At 46.4% G+C, this 26,591-nt stretch overlaps 55 pseudogenes; all 55 read right to left on the bottom strand.

Moving 5' to 3' along the window:
- Window positions 1-244: 244 nt before the first annotated feature.
- Window positions 245-363, bottom strand: LOC133567702 (5S ribosomal RNA; annotated as a pseudogene).
- A 368-nt stretch (window positions 364-731) lies between these two features.
- Window positions 732-850, bottom strand: LOC133566435 (5S ribosomal RNA; annotated as a pseudogene).
- A 364-nt stretch (window positions 851-1,214) lies between these two features.
- Window positions 1,215-1,333, bottom strand: LOC133566018 (5S ribosomal RNA; annotated as a pseudogene).
- A 368-nt stretch (window positions 1,334-1,701) lies between these two features.
- LOC133566635 (5S ribosomal RNA) lies at window positions 1,702-1,820 on the bottom strand (annotated as a pseudogene).
- Window positions 1,821-2,185: 365 nt separating this feature from the next.
- Window positions 2,186-2,304, bottom strand: LOC133565071 (5S ribosomal RNA; annotated as a pseudogene).
- A 365-nt stretch (window positions 2,305-2,669) lies between these two features.
- Window positions 2,670-2,788, bottom strand: LOC133565384 (5S ribosomal RNA; annotated as a pseudogene).
- Window positions 2,789-3,152: 364 nt separating this feature from the next.
- LOC133566884 (5S ribosomal RNA) lies at window positions 3,153-3,271 on the bottom strand (annotated as a pseudogene).
- A 364-nt stretch (window positions 3,272-3,635) lies between these two features.
- On the bottom strand, window positions 3,636-3,754 carry LOC133566140 (5S ribosomal RNA; annotated as a pseudogene).
- A 364-nt stretch (window positions 3,755-4,118) lies between these two features.
- On the bottom strand, window positions 4,119-4,237 carry LOC133567774 (5S ribosomal RNA; annotated as a pseudogene).
- Window positions 4,238-4,605: 368 nt separating this feature from the next.
- LOC133565546 (5S ribosomal RNA) lies at window positions 4,606-4,724 on the bottom strand (annotated as a pseudogene).
- Window positions 4,725-5,092: 368 nt separating this feature from the next.
- Window positions 5,093-5,211, bottom strand: LOC133565782 (5S ribosomal RNA; annotated as a pseudogene).
- Window positions 5,212-5,579: 368 nt separating this feature from the next.
- LOC133566508 (5S ribosomal RNA) lies at window positions 5,580-5,698 on the bottom strand (annotated as a pseudogene).
- Window positions 5,699-6,062: 364 nt separating this feature from the next.
- On the bottom strand, window positions 6,063-6,181 carry LOC133565664 (5S ribosomal RNA; annotated as a pseudogene).
- Window positions 6,182-6,545: 364 nt separating this feature from the next.
- On the bottom strand, window positions 6,546-6,664 carry LOC133567701 (5S ribosomal RNA; annotated as a pseudogene).
- A 368-nt stretch (window positions 6,665-7,032) lies between these two features.
- Window positions 7,033-7,151, bottom strand: LOC133566507 (5S ribosomal RNA; annotated as a pseudogene).
- A 364-nt stretch (window positions 7,152-7,515) lies between these two features.
- LOC133565392 (5S ribosomal RNA) lies at window positions 7,516-7,634 on the bottom strand (annotated as a pseudogene).
- Window positions 7,635-7,998: 364 nt separating this feature from the next.
- On the bottom strand, window positions 7,999-8,117 carry LOC133567700 (5S ribosomal RNA; annotated as a pseudogene).
- A 368-nt stretch (window positions 8,118-8,485) lies between these two features.
- On the bottom strand, window positions 8,486-8,604 carry LOC133565797 (5S ribosomal RNA; annotated as a pseudogene).
- Window positions 8,605-8,968: 364 nt separating this feature from the next.
- Window positions 8,969-9,087, bottom strand: LOC133566806 (5S ribosomal RNA; annotated as a pseudogene).
- Window positions 9,088-9,452: 365 nt separating this feature from the next.
- Window positions 9,453-9,571, bottom strand: LOC133565383 (5S ribosomal RNA; annotated as a pseudogene).
- Window positions 9,572-9,939: 368 nt separating this feature from the next.
- Window positions 9,940-10,058, bottom strand: LOC133566562 (5S ribosomal RNA; annotated as a pseudogene).
- Window positions 10,059-10,426: 368 nt separating this feature from the next.
- LOC133566492 (5S ribosomal RNA) lies at window positions 10,427-10,545 on the bottom strand (annotated as a pseudogene).
- A 365-nt stretch (window positions 10,546-10,910) lies between these two features.
- LOC133565070 (5S ribosomal RNA) lies at window positions 10,911-11,029 on the bottom strand (annotated as a pseudogene).
- Window positions 11,030-11,393: 364 nt separating this feature from the next.
- LOC133567699 (5S ribosomal RNA) lies at window positions 11,394-11,512 on the bottom strand (annotated as a pseudogene).
- Window positions 11,513-11,880: 368 nt separating this feature from the next.
- Window positions 11,881-11,999, bottom strand: LOC133565655 (5S ribosomal RNA; annotated as a pseudogene).
- A 364-nt stretch (window positions 12,000-12,363) lies between these two features.
- Window positions 12,364-12,482, bottom strand: LOC133566017 (5S ribosomal RNA; annotated as a pseudogene).
- Window positions 12,483-12,850: 368 nt separating this feature from the next.
- LOC133565126 (5S ribosomal RNA) lies at window positions 12,851-12,969 on the bottom strand (annotated as a pseudogene).
- Window positions 12,970-13,334: 365 nt separating this feature from the next.
- LOC133565068 (5S ribosomal RNA) lies at window positions 13,335-13,453 on the bottom strand (annotated as a pseudogene).
- A 364-nt stretch (window positions 13,454-13,817) lies between these two features.
- On the bottom strand, window positions 13,818-13,936 carry LOC133567698 (5S ribosomal RNA; annotated as a pseudogene).
- Window positions 13,937-14,301: 365 nt separating this feature from the next.
- LOC133565983 (5S ribosomal RNA) lies at window positions 14,302-14,420 on the bottom strand (annotated as a pseudogene).
- A 364-nt stretch (window positions 14,421-14,784) lies between these two features.
- Window positions 14,785-14,903, bottom strand: LOC133566589 (5S ribosomal RNA; annotated as a pseudogene).
- Window positions 14,904-15,268: 365 nt separating this feature from the next.
- On the bottom strand, window positions 15,269-15,387 carry LOC133565596 (5S ribosomal RNA; annotated as a pseudogene).
- A 368-nt stretch (window positions 15,388-15,755) lies between these two features.
- On the bottom strand, window positions 15,756-15,874 carry LOC133565595 (5S ribosomal RNA; annotated as a pseudogene).
- Window positions 15,875-16,239: 365 nt separating this feature from the next.
- On the bottom strand, window positions 16,240-16,358 carry LOC133565067 (5S ribosomal RNA; annotated as a pseudogene).
- A 364-nt stretch (window positions 16,359-16,722) lies between these two features.
- LOC133567696 (5S ribosomal RNA) lies at window positions 16,723-16,841 on the bottom strand (annotated as a pseudogene).
- A 368-nt stretch (window positions 16,842-17,209) lies between these two features.
- Window positions 17,210-17,328, bottom strand: LOC133567695 (5S ribosomal RNA; annotated as a pseudogene).
- Window positions 17,329-17,692: 364 nt separating this feature from the next.
- LOC133567104 (5S ribosomal RNA) lies at window positions 17,693-17,811 on the bottom strand (annotated as a pseudogene).
- Window positions 17,812-18,179: 368 nt separating this feature from the next.
- Window positions 18,180-18,298, bottom strand: LOC133565298 (5S ribosomal RNA; annotated as a pseudogene).
- Window positions 18,299-18,663: 365 nt separating this feature from the next.
- On the bottom strand, window positions 18,664-18,782 carry LOC133565065 (5S ribosomal RNA; annotated as a pseudogene).
- Window positions 18,783-19,146: 364 nt separating this feature from the next.
- On the bottom strand, window positions 19,147-19,265 carry LOC133567694 (5S ribosomal RNA; annotated as a pseudogene).
- Window positions 19,266-19,630: 365 nt separating this feature from the next.
- Window positions 19,631-19,749, bottom strand: LOC133565702 (5S ribosomal RNA; annotated as a pseudogene).
- Window positions 19,750-20,108: 359 nt separating this feature from the next.
- On the bottom strand, window positions 20,109-20,227 carry LOC133566588 (5S ribosomal RNA; annotated as a pseudogene).
- A 365-nt stretch (window positions 20,228-20,592) lies between these two features.
- On the bottom strand, window positions 20,593-20,711 carry LOC133565064 (5S ribosomal RNA; annotated as a pseudogene).
- Window positions 20,712-21,075: 364 nt separating this feature from the next.
- Window positions 21,076-21,194, bottom strand: LOC133567693 (5S ribosomal RNA; annotated as a pseudogene).
- Window positions 21,195-21,562: 368 nt separating this feature from the next.
- Window positions 21,563-21,681, bottom strand: LOC133565654 (5S ribosomal RNA; annotated as a pseudogene).
- Window positions 21,682-22,045: 364 nt separating this feature from the next.
- Window positions 22,046-22,164, bottom strand: LOC133566016 (5S ribosomal RNA; annotated as a pseudogene).
- Window positions 22,165-22,532: 368 nt separating this feature from the next.
- Window positions 22,533-22,651, bottom strand: LOC133565125 (5S ribosomal RNA; annotated as a pseudogene).
- Window positions 22,652-23,016: 365 nt separating this feature from the next.
- On the bottom strand, window positions 23,017-23,135 carry LOC133565063 (5S ribosomal RNA; annotated as a pseudogene).
- A 364-nt stretch (window positions 23,136-23,499) lies between these two features.
- Window positions 23,500-23,618, bottom strand: LOC133567691 (5S ribosomal RNA; annotated as a pseudogene).
- Window positions 23,619-23,983: 365 nt separating this feature from the next.
- On the bottom strand, window positions 23,984-24,102 carry LOC133565970 (5S ribosomal RNA; annotated as a pseudogene).
- Window positions 24,103-24,466: 364 nt separating this feature from the next.
- Window positions 24,467-24,585, bottom strand: LOC133566587 (5S ribosomal RNA; annotated as a pseudogene).
- Window positions 24,586-24,950: 365 nt separating this feature from the next.
- LOC133565594 (5S ribosomal RNA) lies at window positions 24,951-25,069 on the bottom strand (annotated as a pseudogene).
- Window positions 25,070-25,437: 368 nt separating this feature from the next.
- On the bottom strand, window positions 25,438-25,556 carry LOC133565593 (5S ribosomal RNA; annotated as a pseudogene).
- A 364-nt stretch (window positions 25,557-25,920) lies between these two features.
- On the bottom strand, window positions 25,921-26,039 carry LOC133565062 (5S ribosomal RNA; annotated as a pseudogene).
- A 364-nt stretch (window positions 26,040-26,403) lies between these two features.
- LOC133566015 (5S ribosomal RNA) lies at window positions 26,404-26,522 on the bottom strand (annotated as a pseudogene).
- Window positions 26,523-26,591: the final 69 nt, after the last annotated feature.

Raw genomic sequence — 26,591 nt, 5'->3', positions numbered from 1 at the left:
TCTTTGGACTTTTGCCCCACTGTTAGCACTGAAGTGCCTTGAGGCACATGGGTCACTGTTGGCGACACTGCAAATCTTGCTATAAATTTCAGACCGAGTCAAAACTAAACATGTTTTGGGTGGAGACCAGCGTTTTGTTTGGACGAGCATAATGTAGCGTTTTGACAAGTGTGGCAAGTATCTATAGCCATTGTGAGAAAAACAAAAGGGAGAAAGTGCGCCCTATACTGGGAGCATCGCTAAAAGCCTACAGCACCTGGTATTCCTAGGCAGTCTCCCATCCAAGTACTAACCAGGCCAGACCCAGCTTAGCTTCCGAGATCAGACGAGATCGGGCGATCTTCGGGTAGTATGGCCGTAAGCCGAGACGCAGTACTCAGAATTCAATTTTTAAATGTGGCAAGCTGGTTGACAGGACCTTTCTGCAATGAGCTACACGTGTGTGATACAATAATCACTGCTCTTTTTCTCAGCCTATGTAACTCTTTGGACTTTTGCCCCAATGTTAGCACTGAAGTGCCTTGAGGCACATGGGTCACTGTTGGCAACACTGCAAATCTTGCTATAAATTTCAGACCGAGTCAAAACTAAACAAACATGTTTTGGGTGGAGACCAGCGTTTTGTTTGGACGAGCATAATGTAGCGTTTTGACAAGTGTGGCAAGTATCTATAGCCATTGTGAGAAAAACAAAAGGGAGAAAGTGCGCCCTATACTGGGAGCATCGCTAAAAGCCTACAGCACCTGGTATTCCTAGGCAGTCTCCCATCCAAGTGCTAACCAGGCCAGACCCAGCTTAGCTTCCGAGATCAGACGAGATCGGGCGATCTTCGGGTAGTATGGCCGTAAGCCGAGAGGCAGTCCTCAGAATTCAACTTTTAAATGTGGCAAGCTGGTTGACAGGACCTTTCTGCAATGAGCTACACGTGTGTGATACAATAATCACTGCTCTTTTTCTCAGCCTATGTAACTCTTTGGACTTTTGCCCCACTGTTAGCACTGAAGTGCCTTGAGGCACATGGGTCACTGTTGGCGACACTGCAAATCTTGCTATAAATTTCAGACCGAGTCAAAACTAAACATGTTTTGGGTGGAGACCAGCGTTTTGTTTGGACGAGCATAATGTAGCGTTTTGACAAGTCTGGCAAGTATCTATAGCCATTGTGAGAAAAACAAAAGGGAGAAAGTGCGCCCTATACGGGGAGCATCGCTAAAAGCCTACAGCACCTGGTATTCCTAGGCAGTCTCCCATCCAAGTACTAACCAGGCCAGACCCAGCTTAGCTTCCGAGATCAGACGAGATCGGGCGATCTTCCGGTAGTATGGCCGTAAGCCGAGAGGCAGTCCTCAGAATTCAATTTTTAAATGTGGCAAGCTGGTTGACAGGACCTTTCTGCAATGAGCTACACGTGTGTGATACAATAATCACTGCTCTTTTTCTCAGCCTATGTAACTCTTTGGACTTTTGCCCCACTGTTAGCACTGAAGTGCCTTGAGGCACATGGGTCACTGTTGGCAACACTGCAAATCTTGCTATAAATTTCAGACCGAGTCAAAACTAAACAAACATGTTTTGGGTGGAGACCAGCGGTTTGTTTGGACGAGCATAATGTAGCGTTTTGACAAGTGTGGCAAATATCTATAGCCATTGTGAAAAAAACAAAAGGGAGAAAGTGCGCCCTATACTGGTAGCATCGCTAAAAGCCTACAGCACGTGGTATTCCTAGGTAGTCTCCCAACCAAGTACTAACCAGGCCAGACCCAGCTTAGCTTCCGAGATCAGACGAGATCGGGCGATCTTCGGGTAGTATGGCCGTAAGCCGAGAGGCAGTCCTCAGAATTAAATTTTTAAATGTGGCAAGCTGGTTGACAGGACCTTTCTGCAATGAGCTACACGTGTGTGATACAATAATCACTGCTTTTTTTTCTCAGCCTATGTAACTCTTACGACTTTTGCCCCACTGTTAGCACTGAAGTGCCTTGAGGCACATGGGTCACTATTGGCGACAATGCAAATCTTGCTATAAATTTCAGACCGAGTCAAAACTAAACATGTTTTGGGTGGAGACCAGCGTCGTGTTTGGACGAGCATAATGTAGCGTTTTGACAAGTGTGGCAAGTATCTATAGCCATTGTGACAAAAACAAAAGGGAGAAAGTGCGCCCTATACTGGGAACATCGCTAAAAGCCTACAGCACCTGGTATTCCTAGGCAGTCTCCCATCCAAGTACTAATCAGGCCAGACCCAGCTTAGCTTCCGAGATCAGACGAGATCGGGCGATCTTCGGGTAGTATGGCCGTAAGCCGAGAGGCAGTCCTCAGAATTCAACTTTTAAATGTGGCAAGCTGGTTGACAGGACCTTTCTGCAATGAGCTACACGTGTGTGATACAAAAATCACTGCTCTTTTTCTCAGCCTATGTAACTCTTTGGACTTTTGCCCCACTGTTAGCACTGAAGTGCCTTGAGGCACATGGGTCACTGTTGGCGACACTGCAAATCTTGCTATAAATTTCAGACCGAGTCAAAACTAAACATGTTTTGGGTGGAGACCAGTGTTTTGTTTGGACAAGCATAAACGTAGCGTTTTGACAAGTGTGGCAAGTATCTATAGCCATTGTGACAAAAACAAAAGGGAGAAAGTGCGCCCTATACTGGGAACATCGCTAAAAGCCTACAGCACCTGGTATTCCTAGGCAGTCTCCCATCCAAGTACTAACCAGGCCAGACCCAGCTTAGCTTCCGAGCTCAGACGAGATCGGGCGATCTTCGGGTAGTATGGCCGTAAGCCGAGACGCAGTCCTCAGACTTCAATTTTTAAATGTGGCAAGCTGGTTGACAGGACCTTTCTACAATGAGCTACACGTGTGTGATACAATAATCACTACTCTTTTTCTCAGCCTATGTAACTCTTTGGACTTTTGCCCCACTGTTAGCACTGAAGTGCCTTGAGGCACATGGGTCACTGTTGGCGACACTGCAAATCTTGCTATAAATTTCAGACCGAGTCAAAACTAAACTTGTTTTGGGTGGAGACCAGCGTATTGTTTGGACGAGCATAATGTAGCATTTTGACAAGTGTGGCAAGTATCTATAGCCATTGTGACAAAAACAAAAGGGAGAAAGTGCGCCCTATACTGGGAGCATCGCTAAAAGCCTACAGCACTTGGTATTCCTAGGCAGTCTCCCAACCCAGTACTAACCAGGTCAGACCCAGCTTAGCTTCCGAGATCAGACGAGATCGGGCGATCTTCGGGTAGTATGGCCGTAAGCCGAGAGGCTGTCCTCAGAATTAAATTTTTAAATGTGGCAAGCTGGTTGACAGGACCTTTCTGCAATGAGCTACACGTGTGTGATAAAATAATCACTGCTCTTTTTCTCAGCTTATGTAACTCTTTGGACTTTTGCCCCACTGTTAGAACTGAAGTGCCTTGAGGCACATGGGTCACTGTTGGCGACACTGCAAATCTTGCTATAAATTTCAGACCGAGTCAAAACTAAACTTGTTTTGGGTGGAGACCAGCGTTTTGTTTGGACGAGCATAATGTAGCGTTTTGACAAGTGTGGCAAGTATCAAAAGCCATTGTGACAAAAACAAAAGGGAGAAAGTGCGCCCTATACTGGGAGCATCGCTAAAAGCCTACAGCACCTGGTATTCCTAGGCAATCTCCCAACCAAGTACTAACCAGGCCAGACCCAGCTTAGCTTCCGAGATCAGACGAGATCGGGCGATCTTCGGGTAGTATGGCCGTAAGCCGAGAGGCAGTCCTCAGAATCCAATTTTTAAATGTGGCAAGCTGGTTGACAGGAACTTTCTGCAATGAGCTACACGTGTGTGATACAATAATCACTGCTCTTTTTCTCAGCCTATGTAACTCTTTGGACTTTTGCCCCACTGTTAGCACTGAAGTGCCTTGAGGCACATGGGTCACTGTTGGCGACACTGCAAATCTTGCTATAAATTTCAGACCGAGTCAAAACTAAACATGTTTTGGGTGGAGACCAGCGTTTTGTTTGGACGAGCATCATGTAGCGTTTTGACAAGTGTGGCAAGTATCTATAGCCATTGTGACAAAAACAAAAGGGAGAAAGTGCGCCCTATACTGGGAGCATCGCTAAAAGCCTACAGCACCTGGTATTCCTAGGCAGTCTCCCATCCAAGTACTAACCAGGCCAGACCCAGCTTAGCTTCCGAGATCAGACGAGATCGGGCGATCTTCGGGTAGTATGGCTGTAAGCCGAGATACCGTCCTCAGAATTCAATTTTTAAATGTGGCAAGCTGGTTGACAGGACCTTTCTGCAATGAGCTACACGTGTGTGATACAATAATCACTGCTCTTTTTCTCAGCCTATGTAACTCTTTGGACTTTTGCCCCACTGTTAGCACTGAAGTGCCTTGAGGCACATGGGTCACTGTTGGCGACACTGCAAATCTTGCTATAAATTTCAGACCGAGTCAAAACTAAACAAACATGTTTTAGGTGGAGACCAGCGGTTTGTTTGGGCGAGCATAATGTAGCGTTTTGACAAGTGTGGCAAGTATCTATAGCCATTGTGAAAAAAACAAAAGGGAGAAAGTGCGCCCTATACTGGGAGCATCGCTAAAAGCCTACAGCACCTGGTATTCCTAGGCAGTCTCCCAACCCAGTACTAACCAGGCCAGACCCAGCTTAGCTTCCGAGATCAAACGAGATCGGGCGATCTTCGGGTAGTATGGCCGTAAGCCGAGAGGCTGTCCTCAGAATTAAATTTTTAAATGTGGCAAGCTGGTTGACAGGACCTTTCTGCAATGAGCTACACGTGTGTGATACAATAATCACTGCTCTTTTTCTCAGCCTATGTAACTCTTTGGACTTTTGCCCCAATGTTAGCACTGAAGTGCCTTGAGGCACATGGGTCACTGTTGGCAACACTGCAAATCTTGCTATAAATTTCAGACCGAGTCAAAACTAAACAAACATGTTTTGGGTGGAGACCAGCGGTTTGTTTGGACGAGCATAATGCAGCGTTTTGACAAGTGTGGCAAGTATCAATAGCCATTGTGACAAAAACAAAAGGGAGAAAGTGCGCCCTATACTGGGAGCATCGCTAAAAGCCTACAGCACCTGGCATTCCTAGGCAGTCTCCCAACCAAGTACTAACCAGGCCAGACCCAGCTTAGCTTCCGAGATCAGACGAGATCGGGCGATCTTCGGGTAGTATGGCCGTAAGCCGAGAGGCAGTCCTCAGAATCCAATTTTTAAATGTGGCAAGCTGGTTGACAGGAACTTTCTGCAATGAGCTACACGTGTGTGATACAATAATCACTGCTCTTTTTCTCAGCCTATGTAACTCTTTGGACTTTTGCCCCACTGTTAGCACTGAAGTGCCTTGAGGCACATGGGTCACTGTTGGCGACACTGCAAATCTTGCTATAAATTTACGACCGAGTCAAAACTAAACAAACATGTTTTGGGTGGAGACCAGCGGTTTGTTTGGGCGAGCATAATGTAGCGTTTTGACAAGTGTGGCAAGTATCTATAGCCATTGTGAAAAAAACAAAAGGGAGAAAGTGCGCCCTATACTGGGAGCATCGCTAAAAGCCTACAGCACCTGGTATTCCTAGGCAGTCTCCCAACCCAGTATTAACCAGGCCAGACCCAGCTTAGCTTCCGAGATCAAACGAGATCGGGCGATCTTCGGGTAGTATGGCCGTAAGCCGAGAGGCTGTCCTCAGAATTAAATTTTTAAATGTGGCAAGCTGGTTGACAGGACCTTTTTGCAATGAGCTACACGTGTGTGATAAAATAATCACTGCTCTTTTTCTCAGCTTATGTAACTCTTTGGACTTTTGCCCCACTGTTAGCACTGAAGTGCCTTGAGGCACATGGGTCACTGTTGGCGACACTGCAAATCTTGCTATAAATTTCAGACCGAGTCAAAACTAAACTTGTTTTGGGTGGAGACCAGCGTTTTGTTTGGACGAGCATAATGTAGCGTTTTGACAAGTGTGGCAAGTATCTATAGCCATTGTGACAAAAACAAAAGGGAGAAAGTGCGCCCTATACTGGGAGCATCGCTAAAAGCCTACAGCACCTGGTATTCCTAGGCAGTCTCCCATCCAAGTACTAACCAGGCCAGACCCAGCTTAGCTTCCGAGATCAGACGAGATCGGGCGATCTTCGGGTAGTATGGCCGTAAGACGAAAGGCAGTCCTCAGAATTCAATTTTTAAATGTGGCAAGCTGGTTGACAGGAACTTTCTGCAATGAGCTACACGTGTGTGATACAATAATCACTGCTCTTTTTCTCAGCCTATGTAACTCTTTGGACTTTTGCCCCACTGTTAGCACTGAAGTGCCTTGAGGCACATGGGTCACTGTTGGCGACACTGCAAATCTTGCTATAAATTTCAGACCGAGTCAAAACTAAACATGTTTTGGGTGGAGACCAGCGTTTTGTTTGGACGAGCATCATGTAGCGTTTTGACAAGTGTGGCAAGTATCTATAGCCATTGTGACAAAAACAAAAGGGAGAAAGTGCGCCCTATACTGGGAGCATCGCTAAAAGCCTACAGCACCTGGTATTCCTAGGCAGTCTCCCATCCAAGTACTAACCAGGCCAGACCCAGCTTAGCTTCCGAGATCAGACGAGATCGGGCGATCTTCGGGTAGTATGGCCGTAAGCCGAGATGCCGTCCTCAGAATTCAATTTTTAAATGTGGCAAGCTGGTTGACAGGACCTTTCTGCAATGAGCTACACGTGTGTGATACAATAATCACTGCTCTTTTTCTCAGCCTATGTAACTCTTTGGACTTTTGCCCCACTGTTAGCACTGAAGTGCCTTGAGGCACATGGGTCACTGTTGGCGACACTGCAAATCTTGCTATACATTTACGACCGAGTCAAAACTAAACAAACATGTTTTGGGTGGAGACCAGCGGTTTGTTTGGGCGAGCATAATGTAGCGTTTTGACAAGTGTGGCAAGTATCTATAGCCATTGTGAAAAAAACAAAAGGGAGAAAGTGCGCCCTATACTGGGAGCATCGCTAAAAGCCTACAGCACCTGGTATTCCTAGGCAGTCTCCCAACCCAGTATTAACCAGGCCAGACCCAGCTTAGCTTCCGAGATCAAACGAGATCGGGCGATCTTCGGGTAGTATGGCCGTAAGCCGAGAGGCTGTCCTCAGAATTAAATTTTTAAATGTGGCAAGCTGGTTGACAGGACCTTTCTGCAATGAGCTACACGTGTGTGATAAAATAATCACTGCTCTTTTTCTCAGCTTATGTAACTCTTTGGACTTTTGCCCCACTGTTAGCACTGAAGTGCCTTGAGGCACATGGGTCACTGTTGGCGACACTGCAAATCTTGCTATAAATTTCAGACCGAGTCAAAACTAAACTTGTTTTGGGTGGAGACCAGCGTTTTGTTTGGACGAGCATAATGTAGCGTTTTGACAAGTGTGGCAAGTATCTATAGCCATTGTGACAAAAACAAAAGGGAGAAAGTGCGCCCTATACTGGGAGCATCGCTAAAAGCCTACAGCACCTGGTATTCCTAGGCAGTCTCCCATCCAAGTACTAACCAGGCCAGACCCAGCTTAGCTTCCGAGATCGGACGAGATCGGGCGATCTTCGGGTAGTATGGCCGTAAGCCGAAAGGCAGTCCTCAGAATTCAATTTTTAAATGTGGCAAGCTGGTTGACAGGAACTTTCTGCAATGAGCTACACGTGTGTGATACAATAATCACTGCTCTTTTTCTCAGCCTATGTAACTCTTTGGACTTTTGCCCCACTGTTAGCACTGAAGTGCCTTGAGGCACATGGGTCACTGTTGGCGACACTGCAAATCTTGCTATAAATTTCAGACCGAGTCAAAACTAAACATGTTTTGGGTGGAGACCAGCGTTTTGTTTGGACGAGCATCATGTAGCGTTTTGACAAGTGTGGCAAGTATCTATAGCCATTGTGACAAAAACAAAAGGGAGAAAGTGCGCCCTATACTGGGAGCATCGCTAAAAGCCTACAGCACCTGGTATTCCTAGGCAGTCTCCCATCCAAGTACTAACCAGGCCAGACCCAGCTTAGCTTCCGAGATCAGACGAGATCGGGCGATCTTCGGGTAGTATGGCCGTAAGCCGAGATGCCGACCTCAAAATTCAATTTTTAAATGTGGCAAGCTGGTTGACAGGACCTTTCTGCAATGAGCTACACGTGTGTGATACAATAATCACTGGTCTTTTTCTCAGCCTATGTAACTCTTTGGACTTTTGCCCCACTGTTAGCACAGAAGTGCCTTGAGGCACATGGGTCACTGTTGGCGACACTGCAAATCTTGCTATAAATTTCAGACCGAGTCAAAACTAAACATACATGTTTTGGGTGGAGACCAGCGGTTTGTTTGGGCGAGCATAATGTAGCGTTTTGACAAGTGTGGCAAGTATCTATAGCCATTGTGAAAAAAACAAAAGGGAGAAAGTGCGCCCTATACTGGGAGCATCGCTAAAAGCCTACAGCACCTGGTATTCCTAGGCAGTCTCCCAACCCAGTACTAACCAGGCCAGACCCAGCTTAGCTTCCGAGATCAAACGAGATCGGGCGATCTTCGGGTTGTATGGCCGTAAGCCGAGAGGCTGTCCTCAGAATTACATTTTTAAATGTGGCAAGTTGGTTGACAGGACCTTTCTGCAATGAGCTACACGTGTGTGATAAAATAATCACTGCTCTTTTTCTCAGCTTATGTAACTCTTTGGACTTTTGCCCCACTGTTAGAACTGAAGTGCCTTGAGGCACATGGGTCACTGTTTGCGACACTGCAATTCTTGCTATAAATTTCAGACCGAGTCAAAACTAAACTTGTTTTGGGTGGAGACCAGCGTTTTGTTTGGACGAGCATAATGTAGCGTTTTGACAAGTGTGGCAAGTATCAATAGCCATTGTGACAAAAACAAAAGGGAGAAAGTGCGCCCTATACTGGGAGCATCGCTAAAAGCCTACAGCACCTGGTATTCCTAGGCAGTCTCCCAACCAAGTACTAACCAGGCCAGACCCAGCTTAGCTTCCGAAATCAGACGAGATCGGGCGATCTTCGGGTAGTATGGCCGTAAGACGAGAGGCAGTCCTCAGAATCCAATTTTTAAATGTGGCAAGCTGGTTGACAGGAACTTTCTGCAATGAGCTACACGTGTGTGATACAATAATCACTGCTCTTTTTCTCAGCCTATGTAACTCTTTGGACTTTTGCCCCACTGTTAGCACTGAAGTGCCTTGAGGCACATGGGTCACTGTTGGCGACACTGCAAATCTTGCTATAAATTTCAGACCGAGTCAAAACTAAACATGTTTTGGGTGGAGACCAGTGTTTTGTTTGGACAAGCATAAACGTAGCGTTTTGACAAGTGTGGCAAGTATCTATAGCCATTGTGACAAAAACAAAAGGGAGAAAGTGCGCCCTATACTGGGAGCATCGCTAAAAGCCTACAGCACCTGGTATTCCTAGGCAGTCTCCCATCCAAGTACTAACCAGGCCAGACCCAGCTTAGCTTCCGAGCTCAGACGAGATCGGGCGATCTTCGGGTAGTATGGCCGTAAGCCGAGATGCCGTCCTCAGAATTCAATTTTTAAATGTGGCAAGCTGGTTGACAGGACCTTTCTGCAATGAGCTACACGTGTGTGATACAATAATCACTGCTCTTTTTCTCAGCCTATGTAACTCTTTGGACTTTTGCCCCACTGTTAGCACTGAAGTGCCTTGAGGCACATGGGTCACTGTTGGCGACACTGCAAATCTTGCTATAAATTTCAGACCGAGTCAAAACTAAACAAACATGTTTTGGGTGGAAACCAGCGGTTTGTTTGGGCGAGCATAATGTAGCGTTTTGACAAGTGTGGCAAGTATCTATAGCCATTGTGAAAAAAACAAAAGGGAGAAAGTGCACCCTATACTGGGAGCATCGCTAAAAGCCTACAGCACCTGGTATTCCTAGGCAGTCTCCCAACCCAGTACTAACCAGGCCAGACCCAGCTTAGCTTCCGAGATCAAACGAGATCGGGCTATCTTCGGGTAGTATGGCCGTAAGCCGAGAGGCTGTCCTCAGAATTAAATTTTTAAATGTGGCAAGCTGGTTGACAGGACCTTTCTGCAATGAGCTACACGTGTGTGATACAATAATCACTGCTCTTTTTCTCAGCCTATGTAACTCTTTGGACTTTTGCCCCAATGTTAGCACTGAAGTGCCTTGAGGCACATGGGTCACTGTTGGCAACACTGCAAATCTTGCTATAAATTTCAGACCGAGTCAAAACTAAACAAACATGTTTTGGGTGGAGACCAGCGGTTTGTTTGGACGAGCATAATGCAGCGTTTTGACAAGTGTGGCAAGTATCTATAGCCATTGTGAAAAAAACAAAAGGGAGAAAGTGCGCCCTATACTGGGAGCATCGCTAAAAGCCTACAGCACCTGGTATTCCTAGGCAGTCTCCCAACCCAGTACTAACCAGGCCAGACCCAGCTTAGCTTCCGAGATCAGACGAGATCGGGCGATCTTCGGGTAGTATGGCGGTAAGCCGAGAGGCAGTCCTCAGAATTCAATTTTTAAATGTGGCAAGCTGGTTGACAGGACCTTTCTGCAATGAGCTACACGTGTGTGATACAATAATCAGTGCTTTTTTTTCTCAGCCTATGTAACTCTTACGACTTTTGCCCCACTGTTAGCACTGAAGTGCCTTGAGGCACATGGGTCACTATTGGCGACACTGCAAATCTTGCTATAAATTTCAGACCGAGTCAAAACTAAACATGTTTTGGGTGGAGACCAGCGTTTTGTTTGGACGAGCATAATGTAGCGTTTTGACAAGTGTGGCAAGTATCTATAGCCATTGTGACAAAAACAAAAGGGAGAAAGTGCGCCCTATACTGGGAACATCGCTAAAAGCCTACAGCACCTGGTATTCCTAGGCAGTCTCCCATCCAAGTACTAATCAGGCCAGACCCAGCTTAGCTTCCGAGATCAGACGAGATCGGGCGATCTTCGGGTAGTATGGCCGTAAGCCGAGAGGCAGTCCTCAGAATTCAACTTTTAAATGTGGCAAGCTGGTTGACAGGACCTTTCTGCAATGAGCTACACGTGTGTGATACAAAAATCACTGCTCTTTTTCTCAGCCTATGTAACTCTTTGGACTTTTGCCCCACTGTTAGCACTGAAGTGCCTTGAGGCACATGGGTCACTGTTGGCGACACTGCAAATCTTGCTATAAATTTCAGACCGAGTCAAAACTAAACATGTTTTGGGTGGAGACCAGCGTTTTGTTTGGACGAGCATAATGTAGCGTTTTGACAAGTGTGGCAAGTATCTATAGCCATTGTGAGAAAAACAAAAGGGAGAAAGTGCGCCCTATACTGGGAGCATCGCTAAAAGCCTACAGCACCTGGTATTCCTAGGCAGTCTCCCATCCAAGTACTAACCAGGCCAGACCCAGCTTAGCTTCCGAGATCAGACGAGATCGGGCGATCTTCGGGTAGTATGGCCGTAAGCCGAGACGCAGTACTCAGAATTCAATTTTTAAATGTGGCAAGCTGGTTGACAGGACCTTTCTGCAATGAGCTACACGTGTGTGATACAATAATCACTGCTCTTTTTCTCAGCCTATGTAACTCTTTGGACTTTTGCCCCAATGTTAGCACTGAAGTGCCTTGAGGCACATGGGTCACTGTTGGCAACACTGCAAATCTTGCTATAAATTTCAGACCGAGTCAAAACTAAACAAACATGTTTTGGGTGGAGACTAGCGTTTTGTTTGGACGAGCATAATGTAGCGTTTTGACAAGTGTGGCAAGTATCTATAGCCATTGTGAGAAAAACAAAAGGGAGAAAGTGCGCCCTATACTGGGATCATCGCTAAAAGCCTACAGCACCTGGTATTCCTAGGCAGTCTCCCATCCAAGTACTAACCAGGCCAGCCCCAGCTTAGCTTCCGAGATCAGACGAGATCGGGCGATCTTCGGGTAGTATGGCCGTAAGCCGAGAGGCAGTCCTCAGAATTCAACTTTTAAATGTGGCAAGCTGGTTGACAGGACCTTTCTGCAATGAGCTACACGTGTGTGATACAATAATCACTGCTCTTTTTCTCAGCCTATGTAACTCTTTGGACTTTTGCCCCACTGTTAGCACTGAAGTGCCTTGAGGCACATGGGTCACTGTTGGCGACACTGCAAATCTTGCTATAAATTTCAGACCGAGTCAAAACTAAACATGTTTTGGGTGGAGACCAGCGTTTTGTTTGGACGAGCATAATGTAGCGTTTTGACAAGTCTGGCAAGTATCTATAGCCATTGTGAGAAAAACAAAAGGGAGAAAGTGCGCCCTATACGGGGAGCATCGCTAAAAGCCTACAGCACCTGGTATTCCTAGGCAGTCTCCCATCCAAGTACTAACCAGGCCAGACCCAGCTTAGCTTCCGAGATCAGACGAGATCGGGCGATCTTCCGGTAGTATGGCCGTAAGCCGAGAGGCAGTCCTCAGAATTCAATTTTTAAATGTGGCAAGCTGGTTGACAGGACCTTTCTGCAATGAGCTACACGTGTGTGATACAATAATCACTGCTCTTTTTCTCAGCCTATGTAACTCTTTGGACTTTTGCCCCACTGTTAGCACTGAAGTGCCTTGAGGCACATGGGTCACTGTTGGCAACACTGCAAATCTTGCTATAAATTTCAGACCGAGTCAAAACTAAACAAACATGTTTTGGGTGGAGACCAGCGGTTTGTTTGGACGAGCATAATGTAGCGTTTTGACAAGTGTGGCAAATATCTATAGCCATTGTGAAAAAAACAAAAGGGAGAAAGTGCGCCCTATACTGGTAGCATCGCTAAAAGCCTACAGCACCTGGTATTCCTAGGTAGTCTCCCAACCAAGTACTAACCAGGCCAGACCCAGCTTAGCTTCCGAGATCAGACGAGATCGGGCGATCTTCGGGTAGTATGGCCGTAAGCTGAGAGGCGGTCCTCAGAATTAAATTTTTAAATGTGGCAAGCTGGTTGACAGGACCTTTCTGCAATGAGCTACACGTGTGTGATACAATAATCACTGCTTTTTTTTCTCAGCCTATGTAACTCTTACGACTTTTGCCCCACTGTTAGCACTGAAGTGCCTTGAGGCACATGGGTCACTATTGGCGACAATGCAAATCTTGCTATAAATTTCAGACCGAGTCAAAACTAAACATGTTTTGGGTGGAGACCAGCGTCGTGTTTGGACGAGCATAATGTAGCGTTTTGACAAGTGTGGCAAGTATCTATAGCCATTGTGACAAAAACAAAAGGGAGAAAGTGCGCCCTATACTGGGAACATCGCTAAAAGCCTACAGCACCTGGTATTCCTAGGCAGTCTCCCATCCAAGTACTAATCAGGCCAGACCCAGCTTAGCTTCCGAGATCAGACGAGATCGGGCGATCTTCGGGTAGTATGGCCGTAAGCCGAGAGGCAGTCCTCAGAATTCAACTTTTAAATGTGGCAAGCTGGTTGACAGGACCTTTCTGCAATGAGCTACACGTGTGTGATACAAAAATCACTGCTCTTTTTCTCAGCCTATGTAACTCTTTGGACTTTTGCCCCACTGTTAGCACTGAAGTGCCTTGAGGCACATGGGTCACTGTTGGCGACACTGCAAATCTTGCTATAAATTTCAGACCGAGTCAAAACTAAACATGTTTTGGGTGGAGATCAGCGTTTTGTTTGGACGAGCATAATGTAGCGTTTTGACAAGTGTGGCAAGTATCTATAGCCATTGTGAGAAAAACAAAAGGGAGAAAGTGCGCCCTATACTGGGAGCATCGCTAAAAGCCTACAGCACCTGGTATTCCTAGGCAGTCTCCCATCCAAGTACTAACCAGGCCAGACCCAGCTTAGCTTCCGAGATCAGACGAGATCGGGCGATCTTCGGGTAGTATGGCCGTAAGCCGAGAGGTAGTCCTCAGAATTCAACTTTTAAATGTGGCAAGCTGGTTGACAGGACCTTTCTGCAATGAGCTACACGTGTGTGATACAATAATCACTGCTCTTTTTCTCAGCCTATGTAACTCTTTGGACTTTTGCCCCACTGTTAGCACTGAAGTGCCTTGAGGCACATGGGTCACTGTTGGCGACACTGCAAATCTTGCTATAAATTTCAGACCGAGTCAAAACTAAACATGTTTTGGGTGGAGACCAGTGTTTTGTTTGGACAAGCATAAACGTAGCGTTTTGACAAGTGTGGCAAGTATCTATAGCCATTGTGACAAAAACAAAAGGGAGAAAGTGCGCCCTATACTGGGAGCATCGCTAAAAGCCTACAGCACCTGGTATTCCTAGGCAGTCTCCCATCCAAGTACTAACCAGGCCAGACCCAGCTTAGCTTCCGAGCTCAGACGAGATCGGGTGATCTTCGGGTAGTATGGCCGTAAGCCGAGACGCAGTCCTCAGACTTCAATTTTTAAATGTGGCAAGCTGGTTGACAGGACCTTTCTACAATGAGCTACACGTGTGTGATACAATAATCACTACTCTTTTTCTCAGCCTATGTAACTCTTTGGACTTTTGCCCCACTGTTAGCACTGAAGTGCCTTGAGGCACATGGGTCACTGTTGGCGACACTGCAAATCTTGCTATAAATTTCAGACCGAGTCAAAACTAAACTTGTTTTGGGTGGAGACCAGCGTATTGTTTGGACGAGCATAATGTAGCATTTTGACAAGTGTGGCAAGTATCTATAGCCATTGTGACAAAAACAAAAGGGAGAAAGTGCGCCCTATACTGGGAGCATCGCTAAAAGCCTACAGCACTTGGTATTCCTAGGCAGTCCCCCAACCAAGTACTAACCAGGCCAGACCCAGCTTAGCTTCCGAGATCAGACGAGATCGGGCGATCTTCGGGTAGTATGGCCGTAAGCCGAGACGCAGTCCTCAGAATTCAATTTTTAAATGTGGCAAGCTGGTTGACAGGACCTTTCAGCAATGAGCTACACGTGTGTGATACAATAATCACTGCTCTTTTTCTCAATCTATGTAACTCTTTGGACTCTTGGCCCACTGTTAGCACTGAAGTGCCTTGAGGCACATGGGTGACTGTTGGCGACACTGCAAATCTTGCTATAAATTTCAGACCGAGTCAAAACTAAACATGTTTTGGGTGGAGACCAGTGTTTTGTTTGGACGAGCATAAACGTAGCGTTTTGACAAGTGTGGCAAGTATCTATAGCCATTGTGACAAAAACAAAAGGGAGAAAGTGCGCCCTATACTGGGAGCATCGCTAAAAGCTTACAGCACCTGGTATTCCTAGGCAGTCTCCCATCCAAGTACTAACCAGGCCAGACCCAGCTTAGCTTCCGAGATCAGACGAGATCGGGCTATCTTCGGGTAGTATGGCCGTAAGCCGAGAGGCAGTCCTCAGAATTCAATTTTTAAATGTGGCAAGCTGGTTGACAGGACCTTTCTGCAATTAGCTACACGTGTGTGATACAATAATCACTGCTCTTTTTCTCAGCCAATGTAACTCTTTGGACTTTTGCCCCACTGTTAGCACTGAAGTGCCTTGAGGCACATGGGTCACTGTTGGCGACACTGCAAATCTTGCTATAAATTTCAGACCGAGTCAAAACTAAACAAACATGTTTTGGGTGGAGACCAGCGGTTTGTTTGGATGAGCATAATGTAGCGTTTTGACAAGTGTGGCAAGTATCTCTAGCCATTGTGAAAAAAACAAAAGGGAGAAAGTGCGCCCTATACTGGGAGCATCGCTAAAAGCTTACAGCACCTGGTATTCCTAGGCAGTCTCCCATCCAAGTACTAACCAGGCCAGACCCAGCTTAGCTTCCGAGATCAGACGAGATCGGGCTATCTTCGGGTAGTATGGCCGTAAGCCGAGAGGCAGTCCTCAGAATTCAATTTTTAAATGTGGCAAGCTGGTTGACAGGACCTTTCTGCAATGAGCTACACGTGTGTGATACAATAATCACTGCTTTTTTTTCTCAGCCTATGTAACTCTTACGACTTTTGCCCCACTGTTAGCACTGAAGTGCCTTGAGGCACATGGGTCACTATTGGCGACACTGCAAATCTTGCTATAAATTTCAGACCGAGTCAAAACTAAACATGTTTTGGGTGGAGACCAGCGTTTTGTTTGGACGAGCATAATGTAGCGTTTTGACAAGTGTGGCAAGTATCTATAGCCATTGTGACAAAAACAAAAGGGAGAAAGTGCGCCCTATACTGGGAACATCGCTAAAAGCCTACAGCACCTGGTATTCCTAGGCAGTCTCCCATCCAAGTACTAATCAGGCCAGACCCAGCTTAGCTTCCGAGATCAGACGAGATCGGGCGATCTTCGGGTAGTATGGCCGTAAGCCGAGAGGCAGTCCTCAGAATTCAACTTTTAAAAGTGGCAAGCTGGTTGACAGGACCTTTCTGCAATGAGCTACATGTGTGTGATACAAAAATCACTGCTCTTTTTCTCAGCCTATGTAACTCTTTGGACTTTTGCCCCACTGTTAGCACTGAAGTGCCTTGAGGCACATGGGTCACTGTTGGCGACACTGCAAATCTTGCTATAAATTTCAGACCGAGTCAAAACTAAACATGTTTTGGGTGGAGACCAGCGTTTTGTTTGGACGAGCATAATGTAGCGTTTTGACAAGTGTGGCAAGTATCTATAGCCATTGTGAGAAAAACAAAAGGGAAAAAGTGCGCCCTATACTGGGAGCATCGCTAAAAGCCTACAGCACCTGGTATTCCTAGGCAGTCTCCCATCCAAGTACTAACCAGGCCAGACCCAGCTTAGCTTCCGAGATCAGACGAGATCGGGCGATCTTCGGGTAGTATGGCCGTAAGCCGAGACGCAGTACTCAGAATTCAATTTTTAAATGTGGCAAGCTGGTTGACAGGAACTTTCTGCAATGAGCTACACGTGTGTGATACAATAATCACTGCTCTTTTTCTCAGCCTATGTAACTCTTTGGACTTTTGCCCCAATGTTAGCACTGAAGTGCCTTGAGGCACATGGGTCACTGTTGGCAACACTGCAAATCTTGCTATAAATTTCAGACCGAGTCAAAACTAAACAAACATGTTTTGGGTGGAGACCAGCGTTTTGTTTGGACGAGCATAATGTAGCGTTTTGACAAGTGTGGCAAGTATCTATAGCCATTGTGAGAAAAACAAAAGGGAGAAAGTGCGCCCTATACTGGGAGCATCGCTAAAAGCCTACAGCACCTGGTATTCCTAGGCAGTCTCCCATCCAAGTACTAACCAGGCCAGACCCAGCTTAGCTTCCGAGATCAGACGAGATCGGGCGATCTTCGGGTAGTATGGCCGTAAGCCGAGAGGCAGTCCTCAGAATTCAACTTTTAAATGTGGCAAGCTGGTTGACAGGACCTTTCTGCAATGAGCTACACGTGTGTGATACAATAATCACTGCTCTTTTTCTCAGCCTATGTAACTCTTTGGACTTTTGCCCCACTGTTAGCACTGAAGTGCCTTGAGGCACATGGGTCACTGTTGGCGACACTGCAAATCTTGTTATAAATTTCAGACCGAGTCAAAACTAAACATGTTTTGGGTGGAGACCAGCGTTTTGTTTGGACGAGCATAATGTAGCGTTTTGACAAGTCTGGCAAGTATCTATAGCCATTGTGAGAAAAACAAAAGGGAGAAAGTGCGCCCTATACGGGGAGCATCGCTAAAAGCCTACAGCACCTGGTATTCCTAGGCAGTCTCCAGTCCAAGTACTAACCAGGCCAGACCCAGCTTAGCTTCCGAGATCAGACGAGATCGGGCGATCTTCCGGTAGTATGGCCGTAAGCCGAGAGGCAGTCCTCAGAATTCAATTTTTAAATGTGGCAAGCTGGTTGACAGGACCTTTCTGCAATGAGCTACACGTGTGTGATACAATAATCACTGCTCTTTTTCTCAGCCTATGTAACTCTTTGGACTTTTGCCCCACTGTTAGCACTGAACTGCCTTGAGGCACATGGGTCACTGTTGGCAACACTGCAAATCTTGCTATAAATTTCAGACCGAGTCAAAACTAAACAAACATGTTTTGGGTGGAGACCAGCGGTTTGTTTGGACAAGCATAATGTAGCGTTTTGACAAGTGTGGCAAATATCTATAGCCATTGTGAAAAAAACAAAAGGGAGAAAGTGCGCCCTATACTGGTAGCATCGCTAAAAGCCTACAGCACCTGGTATTCCTAGGCAGTCTCCCAACCAAGTACTAACCAGGCCAGACCCAGCTTAGCTTCCGAGATCAGACGAGATCGGGCGATCTTCGGGTAGTATGGCCGTAAGCCGAGAGGCAGTCCTCAGAATTAAATTTTTAAATGTGGCAAGCTGGTTGACAGGACCTTTCTGCAATGAGCTACACGTGTGTGATACAATAATCACTGCTTTTTTTTCTCAGCCTATGTAACTCTTACGACTTTTGCCCCACTGTTAGCACTGAAGTGCCTTGAGGCACATGGGTCACTATTGGCGACACTGCAAATCTTGCTATAAATTTCAGACCGAGTCAAAACTAAACATGTTTTGGGTGGAGACCAGCGTCGTGTTTGGACGAGCATAATGTAGCGTTTTGACAAGTGTGGCAAGTATCTATAGCCATTGTGACAAAAACAAAAGGGAGAAAGTGCGCCCTATACTGGGAACATCGCTAAAAGCCTACAGCACCTGGTATTCCTAGGCAGTCTCCCATCCAAGTACTAATCAGGCCAGACCCAGCTTAGCTTCCGAGATCAGACGAGATCGGGCGATCTTCGGGTAGTATGGCCGTAAGCCGAGAAGCAGTCCTCAGAATTCAACTTTTAAATGTGGCAAGCTGGTTGACAGGACCTTTCTGCAATGAGCTACACGTGTGTGATACAAAAATCACTGCTCTTTTTCTCAGCCTATGTAACTCTTTGGACTTTTGCCCCACTGTTAGCACTGAAGTGCCTTGAGGCACATGGGTCACTGTTGGCGACACTGCAAATCTTGCTATAAATTTCAGACCGAGTCAAAACTAAACATGTTTTGGGTGGAGATCAGCGTTTTGTTTGGACGAGCATAATGTAGCGTTTTGACAAGTGTGGCAAGTATCTATAGCCATTGTGAGAAAAACAAAAGGGAGAAAGTGCGCCCTATACTGGGAGCATCGCTAAAAGCCTACAGCACCTGGTATTCCTAGGCAGTCTCCCATCCAAGTACTAACCAGGCCAGACCCAGCTTAGCTTCCGAGATCAGACGAGATCGGGCGATCTTCGGGTAGTATGGCCGTAAGCCGAGAGGCAGTCCTCAGAATTCAACTTTTAAATGTGGCAAGCTGGTTGACAGGACCTTTCTGCAATGAGCTACACGTGTGTGATACAATAATCACTGCTCTTTTTCTCAGCCTATGTAACTCTTTGGACTTTTGCCCCACTGTTAGCACTGAAGTGCCTTGAGGCACATGGGTCACTGTTGGCGACACTGCAAATCTTGCTATAAATTTCAGACCGAATCAAAACTAAACATGTTTTGGGTGGAGACCAGTGTTTTGTTTGGACAAGCATAAACGTAGCGTTTTGACAAGTGTGGCAAGTATCTATAGCCATTGTGACAAAAACAAAAGGGAGAAAGTGCGCCCTATACTGGGAGCATCGCTAAAAGCCTACAGCACCTGGTATTCCTAGGCAGTCTCCCATCCAAGTACTAACCAGGCCAGACCCAGCTTAGCTTCCGAGCTCAAACGAGATCGGGCGATCTTCGGGTAGTATGGCCGTAAGCCGAGACGCAGTCCTCAGACTTCAATTTTTAAATGTGGCAAGCTGGTTGACAGGACCTTTCTACAATGAGCTACACGTGTGTGATACAATAATCACTACTCTTTTTCTCAGCCTATGTAATGGACTTTTGCCCCACTGTTAGCACTGAAGTGCCTTGAGGCACATGGGTCACTGTTGGCGACACTGCAAATCTTGCTATAAATTTCAGACCGAGTCAAAACTAAACTTGTTTTGGGTGGAGACCAGCGTATTGTTTGGACGAGCATAATGTAGCATTTTGACAAGTGTGGCAAGTATCTATAGCCATTGTGACAAAAACAAAAGGGAGAAAGTGCGCCCTATACTGGGAGCATCGCTAAAAGCCTACAGCACTTGGTATTCCTAGGCAGTCCCCCAACCAAGTACTAACCAGGCCAGACCCAGCTTAGCTTCCGAGATCAGACGAGATCGGGCGATCTTCGGGTAGTATGGCCGTAAGCCGAGACGCAGTCCTCAGAATTCAATTTTTAAATGTGGCAAGCTGGTTGACAGGACCTTTCAGCAATGAGCTACACGTGTGTGATACAATAATCACTGCTCTTTTTCTCAATCTATGTAACTCTTTGGACTCTTGGCCCACTGTTAGCACTGAAGTGCCTTGAGGCACATGGGTCACTATTGGCGACACTGCAAATCTTGCTATAAATTTCAGACCGAGTCAAAACTAAACATGTTTTGGGTGGAGACCAGTGTTTTGTTTGGACGAGCATAAACGTAGCGTTTTGACAAGTGTGGCAAGTATCTATAGCCATTGTGACAAAAACAAAAGGGAGAAAGTGCGCCCTATACTGGGAACATCGCTAAAAGCCTACAGCACCTGGTATTCCTAGGCAGTCTCCCATCCAAGTACTAATCAGGCCAGACCCAGCTTAGCTTCCGAGATCAGACGAGATCGGGCGATCTTCGGGTAGTATGGCCGTAAGCCGAGAGGCAGTCCTCAGAATTCAACTTTTAAATGTGGCAAGCTGGTTGACAGGACCTTTCTGCAATGAGCTACACGTGTGTGATACAAAAATCACTGCTCTTTTTCTCAGCCTATGTAACTCTTTGGACTTTTGCCCCACTGTTAGCACTGAAGTGCCTTGAGGCACATGGGTCACTGTTGGCGACACTGCAAATCTTGCTATAAATTTCAGACCGAGTCAAAACTAAACATGTTTTGGGTGGAGACCAGCGTTTTGTTTGGACGAGCATAATGTAGCGTTTTGACAAGTGTGGCAAGTATCTATAGCCATTGTGAGAAAAACAAAAGGGAGAAAGTGCGCCCTATACTGGGAGCATCGCTAAAAGCCTACAGCACCTGGTATTCCTAGGCAGTCTCCCATCCAAGTACTAACCAGGCCAGACCCAGCTTAGCTTCCGAGATCAGACGAGATCGGGCGATCTTCGGGTAGTATGGCCGTAAGCCGAGACGCAGTACTCAGAATTCAATTTTTAAATGTGGCAAGCTGGTTGACAGGACCTTTCTGCAATGAGCTACACGTGTGTGATACAATAATCACTGCTCTTTTTCTCAGCCTATGTAACTCTTTGGACTTTTGCCCCAATGTTAGCACTGAAGTGCCTTGAGGCACATGGGTCACTGTTGGCAACACTGCAAATCTTGCTATAAATTTCAGACCGAGTCAAAACTAAACAAACATGTTTTGGGTGGAGACTAGCGTTTTGTTTGGACGAGCATAATGTAGCGTTTTGACAAGTGTGGCAAGTATCTATAGCCATTGTGAGAAAAACAAAAGGGAGAAAGTGCGCCCTATACTGGGATCATCGCTAAAAGCCTACAGCACCTGGTATTCCTAGGCAGTCTCCCATCCAAGTACTAACCAGGCCAGCCCCAGCTTAGCTTCCGAGATCAGACGAGATCGGGCGATCTTCGGGTAGTATGGCCGTAAGCCGAGAGGCAGTCCTCAGAATTCAACTTTTAAATGTGGCAAGCTGGTTGACAGGACCTTTCTGCAATGAGCTACACGTGTGTGATACAATAATCACTGCTCTTTTTCTCAGCCTATGTAACTCTTTGGACTTTTGCCCCACTGTTAGCACTGAAGTGCCTTGAGGCACATGGGTCACTGTTGGCGACACTGCAAATCTTGCTATAAATTTCAGACCGAGTCAAAACTAAACATGTTTTGGGTGGAGACCAGCGTTTTGTTTGGACGAGCATAATGTAGCGTTTTGACAAGTCTGGCAAGTATCTATAGCCATTGTGAGAAAAACAAAAGGGAGAAAGTGCGCCCTATACGGGGAGCATCGCTAAAAGCCTACAGCACCTGGTATTCCTAGGCAGTCTCCCATCCAAGTACTAACCAGGCCAGACCCAGCTTAGCTTCCGAGATCAGACGAGATCGGGCGATCTTCCGGTAGTATGGCCGTAAGCCGAGAGGCAGCCCTCAGAATTCAATTTTTAAATGTGGCAAGCTGGTTGACAGGACCTTTCTGCAATGAGCTACACGTGTGTGATACAATAATCACTGCTCTTTTTCTCAGCCTATGTAACTCTTTGGACTTTTGCCCCACTGTTAGCACTGAAGTGCCTTGAGGCACATGGGTCACTGTTGGCAACACTGCAAATCTTGCTATAAATTTCAGACCGAGTCAAAACTAAACAAACATGTTTTGGGTGGAGACCAGCGGTTTGTTTGGACGAGCATAATGTAGCGTTTTGACAAGTGTGGCAAATATCTATAGCCATTGTGAAAAAAACAAAAGGGAGAAAGTGCGCCCTATACTGGTAGCATCGCTAAAAGCCTACAGCACCTGGTATTCCTAGGTAGTCTCCCAACCAAGTACTAACCAGGCCAGACCCAGCTTAGCTTCCGAGATCAGACGAGATCGGGCGATCTTCGGGTAGTATGGCCGTAAGCTGAGAGGCGGTCCTCAGAATTAAATTTTTAAATGTGGCAAGCTGGTTGACAGGACCTTTCTGCAATGAGCTACACGTGTGTGATACAATAATCACTGCTTTTTTTTCTCAGCCTATGTAACTCTTACGACTTTTGCCCCACTGTTAGCACTGAAGTGCCTTGAGGCACATGGGTCACTATTGGCGACAATGCAAATCTTGCTATAAATTTCAGACCGAGTCAAAACTAAACATGTTTTGGGTGGAGACCAGCGTCGTGTTTGGACGAGCATAATGTAGCGTTTTGACAAGTGTGGCAAGTATCTATAGCCATTGTGACAAAAACAAAAGGGAGAAAGTGCGCCCTATACTGGGAACATCGCTAAAAGCCTACAGCACCTGGTATTCCTAGGCAGTCTCCCATCCAAGTACTAATCAGGCCAGACCCAGCTTAGCTTCCGAGATCAGACGAGATCGGGCGATCTTCGGGTAGTATGGCCGTAAGCCGAGAGGCAGTCCTCAGATTTCAACTTTTAAATGTGGCAAGCTGGTTGACAGGACCTTTCTGCAATGAGCTACACGTGTGTGATACAAAAATCACTGCTCTTTTTCTCAGCCTATGTAACTCTTTGGACTTTTGCCCCACTGTTAGCACTGAAGTGCCTTGAGGCACATGGGTCACTGTTGGCGACACTGCAAATCTTGCTATAAATTTCAGACCGAGTCAAAACTAAACATGTTTTGGGTGGAGATCAGCGTTTTGTTTGGACGAGCATAATGTAGCGTTTTGACAAGTGTGGCAAGTATCTATAGCCATTGTGAGAAAAACAAAAGGGAGAAAGTGCGCCCTATACTGGGAGCATCGCTAAAAGCCTACAGCACCTGGTATTCCTAGGCAGTCTCCCATCCAAGTACTAACCAGGCCAGACCCAGCTTAGCTTCCGAGATCAGACGAGATCGGGCGATCTTCGGGTAGTATGGCCGTAAGCCGAGAGGTAGTCCTCAGAATTCAACTTTTAAATGTGGCAAGCTGGTTGACAGGACCTTTCTGCAATGAGCTACACGTGTGTGATACAATAATCACTGCTCTTTTTCTCAGCCTATGTAACTCTTTGGACTTTTGCCCCACTGTTAGCACTGAAGTGCCTTGAGGCACATGGGTCACTGTTGGCGACACTGCAAATCTTGCTATAAATTTCAGACCGAGTCAAAACTAAACATGTTTTGGGTGGAGACCAGTGTTTTGTTTGGACAAGCATAAACGTAGCGTTTTGACAAGTGTGGCAAGTATCTATAGCCATTGTGACAAAAACAAAAGGGAGAAAGTGCGCCCTATACTGGGAGCATCGCTAAAAGCCTACAGCACCTGGTATTCCTAGGCAGTCTCCCATCCAAGTACTAACCAGGCCAGACCCAGCTTAGCTTCCGAGCTCAGACGAGATCGGGTGATCTTCGGGTAGTATGGCCGTAAGCCGAGACGCAGTCCTCAGACTTCAATTTTTAAATGTGGCAAGCTGGTTGACAGGACCTTTCTACAATGAGCTACACGTGTGTGATACAATAATCACTACTCTTTTTCTCAGCCTATGTAACTCTTTGGACTTTTGCCCCACTGTTAGCACTGAAGTGCCTTGAGGCACATGGGTCACTGTTGGCGACACTGCAAATCTTGCTATAAATTTCAGACCGAGTCAAAACTAAACTTGTTTTGGGTGGAGACCAGCGTATTGTTTGGACGAGCATAATGTAGCATTTTGACAAGTGTGGCAAGTATCTATAGCCATTGTGACAAAAACAAAAGGGAGAAAGTGCGCCCTATACTGGGAGCATCGCTAAAAGCCTACAGCACTTGGTATTCCTAGGCAGTCCCCCAACCAAGTACTAACCAGGCCAGACCCAGCTTAGCTTCCGAGATCAGACGAGATCGGGCGATCTTCGGGTAGTATGGCCGTAAGCCGAGACGCAGTCCTCAGAATTCAATTTTTAAATGTGGCAAGCTGGTTGACAGGACCTTTCAGCAATGAGCTACACGTGTGTGATACAATAATCACTGCTCTTTTTCTCAATCTATGTAACTCTTTGGACTCTTGGCCCACTGTTAGCACTGAAGTGCCTTGAGGCACATGGGTGACTGTTGGCGACACTGCAAATCTTGCTATAAATTTCAGACCGAGTCAAAACTAAACATGTTTTGGGTGGAGACCAGTGTTTTGTTTGGACGAGCATAAACGTAGCGTTTTGACAAGTGTGGCAAGTATCTATAGCCATTGTGACAAAAACAAAAGGGAGAAAGTGCGCCCTATACTGGGAGCATCGCTAAAAGCTTACAGCACCTGGTATTCCTAGGCAGTCTCCCATCCAAGTACTAACCAGGCCAGACCCAGCTTAGCTTCCGAGATCAGACGAGATCGGGCTATCTTCGGGTAGTATGGCCGTAAGCCGAGAGGCAGTCCTCAGAATTCAATTTTTAAATGTGGCAAGCTGGTTGACAGGACCTTTCTGCAATTAGCTACACGTGTGTGATACAATAATCACTGCTCTTTTTCTCAGGCAATGTAACTCTTTGGACTTTTGCCCCACTGTTAGCACTGAAGTGCCTTGAGGCACATGGGTCACTGTTGGCGACACTGCAAATCTTGCAATAAATTTCAGACCGAGTCAAAACTAAACAAACATGTTTTGGGTGGAGACCAGCGGTTTGTTTGGATGAGCATAATGTAGCGTTTTGACAAGTGTGGCAAGTATCTCTAGCCATTGTGAAAAAAACAAAAGGGAGAAAGTGCGCCCTATACTGGGAGCATCGCTAAAAGCTTACAGCACCTGGTATTCCTAGGCAGTCTCCCATCCAAGTACTAACCAGGCCAGACCCAGCTTAGCTTCCGAGATCAGACGAGATCGGGCTATCTTCGGGTAGTATGGCCGTAAGCCGAGAGGCAGTCCTCAGAATTCAATTTTTAAATGTGGCAAGCTGGTTGACAGGACCTTTCTGCAATGAGCTACACGTGTGTGATACAATAATCACTGCTCTTTTTCTCAGCCTATGTAACTCTTACGACTTTTGCCCCACTGTTAGCACTGAAGTGCCTTGAGGCACATGGGTCACTATTGGCGACACTGCAAATCTTGCTATAAATTTCAGACCGAGTCAAAACTAAACATGTTTTGGGTGGAGACCAGCGTTTTGTTTGGACGAGCATAATGTAGCGTTTTGACAAGTGTGGCAAGTATCTATAGCCATTGTGACAAAAACAAAAGGGAGAAAGTGCGCCCTATACTGGGAACATCGCTAAAAGCCTACAGCACCTGGTATTCCTAGGCAGTCTCCCATCCAAGTACTAATCAGGCCAGACCCAGCTTAGCTTCCGAGATCAGACGAGATCGGGCGATCTTCGGGTAGTATGGCCGTAAGCCGAGAGGCAGTCCTCAGAATTCAACTTTTAAATGTGGCAAGCTGGTTGACAGGACCTTTCTGCAATGAGCTACACGTGTGTGATACAAAAATCACTGCTCTTTTTCTCAGCCTATGTAACTCTTTGGACTTTTGCCCCACTGTTAGCACTGAAGTGCCTTGAGGCACATGGGTCACTGTTGGCGACACTGCAAATCTTGCTATAAATTTCAGACCGAGTCAAAACTAAACATGTTTTGGGTGGAGACCAGCGTTTTGTTTGGACGAGCATAATGTAGCGTTTTGACAAGTGTGGCAAGTATCTATAGCCATTGTGAGAAAAACAAAAGGGAGAAAGTGCGCCCTATACTGGGAGCATCGCTAAAAGCCTACAGCACCTGGTATTCCTAGGCAGTCTCCCATCCAAGTACTAACCAGGCCAGACCCAGCTTAGCTTCCGAGATCAGACGAGATCGGGCGATCTTCCGGTAGTATGGCCGTAAGCCGAGAGGCAGTCCTCAGAATTCAATTTTTAAATGTGGCAAGCTGGTTGACAGGACCTTTCTGCAATGAG

Source organism: Nerophis ophidion, linkage group LG13 (assembly GCF_033978795.1).
Source record: "Nerophis ophidion isolate RoL-2023_Sa linkage group LG13, RoL_Noph_v1.0, whole genome shotgun sequence".
NCBI lineage: Eukaryota > Metazoa > Chordata > Actinopteri > Syngnathiformes > Syngnathidae > Nerophis > Nerophis ophidion.
The sequence above is the reverse complement of the archived record's forward strand: the minus strand, read 5'-3'. Positions and strand labels throughout refer to the sequence as shown.